Here is a 2691-nt window from a genome sequence, read left to right as displayed (position 1 = left end):
ATGCTTAGAGGTAGACCAGCGGCTGAGAGCCACTGAGTTGCTTGCTTGTCTGTCAGTTCCGAGCTGGAGCACCTCCAGGCCTTCTGGGGAGATTAGTTCCCTGATTTTTTTCCTTCCATTTTTTGTTATTGCGGTAAAATACACATAACAGAATTTACCATCATAACCATTAAGTATACAATTCAGTAATATTAAGTACATTCATGTTGTTCTGCAAACATCACCAGACTCTTCAGAACTCTATCTTGCAAAACTGAAATTCCATATACATTAGACCCTCACTCAGTGGTTCTCAACCTTGGCTGCACATTAGAATCACCTGGGAATCTTGTTAAAATCCTGATTTCTGGGCCTCATTCTCCGGAAATTATTTCTTTGTTACTAATGATGAGGCCCAGAAATCAGGATTTTAACAAGATTCCCAGGTGATTCTAATGTGCAGCCAAGGTTGAGAACCACTTGGCTGCACATTAGGGCCTAACTCCTCTTAGCCCCTGGCAACCACCATTCTACTTTTTGTCTCTGATTTTGACTACCCTATGTATCTCATGTAAGTGGAGTCAGACAGGACTTGCCTTTCTGTGACTTGCTTATTTCACTTAGCATAAAGTCCTCAAGGTTCATCCATGTGATGGCATGTGACAGAATTTTCTTCCCTTTTAAGGCTGAATGATATTCCACTGTATGTATACGTCACATTTTCTCATCCATTTCATGTCAGTGGAAACTTGGGTTGCTTGTATGTTTAATGAATAATGCTGCTATGAACATAGTTACACAAATAACTCTGAAATCCTATTTTCAATTCTTTTGGGTATTTACCCCAAAGTGGGGTTGTTGGATCATATGGTAATTCTATTTTAAAAAATACATATATTTTTTATTTCAGAGAGGGAGAGAGAGAGAGAGAGAGAGAGAGAGAGAGAGAGAGAGAGAGAGAGAGAGAGAGAGAGAGAGAGAGAGAGAGAGAGAGAGAGAGAGAGAGAGAGAGAGAGAGAGAGAGAGAGAGAGAGAAACAGCAATGATGAGAGAGAATCATTGATCGGCTGCCTCCTGCAGGCCCCACATTGGGGAATGAACCTGCAACCTGGGCATGTGCCCTGACCTGGAGTCAACGGTAACCTCCTGGTTCATCCTGGTTCATAGGTTGATGCTCAACCACTGAGCCACAGTGGCTGGCCAGGCATATTTTTAAATTTTTGAGGAACCATCATACTGTTTTCCACAGTGGCTGTACCATTTTGTGTTCCCACCATCAATATACAATGGTTCCAGTTTTTCCATGTCCTTACCAACACTTTATTTCTGTATTTTTTTAAAAAAAATCCTCACCTGAGTATATGTCTTTTTATTGATTTTTAGAGAGAGAGAGAGAGAAAGAAACATCTATCGGTTGCCTATCATAAGCACCCTACCCGGGATTGAAACTGCAACCTGGGCATGTGCCCTGACTGGGAAACAAATCGGAGCCCTTGCTGTGCATGGGACAGTGCTCAATCAACCACCGAGCAGGACAGGTCTCTGTATTTTTTATGGGTATGAGGGGTCTGACATTAAAAATTTTGATATTGCATGATATTTATTCCTATTGTACCAATAAACACGTTAAAATCTGAAGTACTAGTTGGAATGGGGAACAAAATTAGAAGAAGTGGGTATCATTTTAGTCTTTTTTCTTTAAAAAATATATTTTATTGATGTTTTACAGAGAGGAAGGGAGAGGGATAGAGAGTTAGAAACATCGATCAGCTGCCTCCTGCAAACCCCCTACTGGGGATGTGCACGCAACCAAGGTACATGCCCTTGACCGGAATCGAACCTGGGACCCTTGAGTCCGCAGGTCGAGGCTCTATCCACTGGGCCAAACTGGTTAGGGCATCATTTTAGTCTTTTAAAAATTTTTTGATTTTAAAGGGAGGAAGCAGGAGAAAGAGAGAGAAACATCAATGTGAGAAACATCTGCACACGCCCCGCTCAGGGATGAAACCCGCAACCTGGGTATATGCCCTGACTGGTAGCGGAAACTTCCACCTTTCGGTGTAGTAGATGATGCTCTCCAACCACTGAACCACACTGGCCAGGGCAGAGTGGATATCATTTTAAAGTGGCTGATGTATTTGTATTTTAGGTCCCTGTTAAAGTGCTGATAGTACTTCTAGTTAAGGAATTTTTTGGCTTTCGCAGCAGCTACTGGAAAAGTTAAGAACAAACAGTTCCAATCCTGCTTTCCCAGTGTTTTGTTTGGTTGAATTATCAATCATCGACCACAGATGTCTGTTGACTTGATTTCTGTATTTCTTCAGGAAAGATTAAACACTTGGCAGTTGACACCTTAGAATAATTTAACTTGAAGTCACACACATATATACTGTCCAAGAAGTTTCAAATAAACCTTTAGTTTCAGAATGACTATAATAAAAGGATAGATGGCTGGCACAAAGGTGCTTTTTAAAATTCCGCCATAAAAAAGGAGCTAAGTATCTGAATATTTACTGGCTATTGTTTCTGACTAGTAGATGATGATAAAAGCAAACTACAACATGCCAGCATTGTTTTTCCCTAATAGCTTATTGTAAAAATCTTCAAATATACAGAAAAGTTGAAAATGAGCATTCATAGCTAAGATCTGGAAACAGCCTAAGTGCCCATCAGTAGATGAATGGATTAGAAAACTGTGGTACATCTTTGTTT

Source organism: Myotis davidii, unplaced genomic scaffold, assembly GCF_000327345.1.
Source record: "Myotis davidii unplaced genomic scaffold, ASM32734v1 scaffold64, whole genome shotgun sequence".
Taxonomy (NCBI): Eukaryota; Metazoa; Chordata; class Mammalia; order Chiroptera; family Vespertilionidae; genus Myotis; species Myotis davidii.
The sequence above is the reverse complement of the archived record's forward strand: the minus strand, read 5'-3'. Positions refer to the sequence as shown.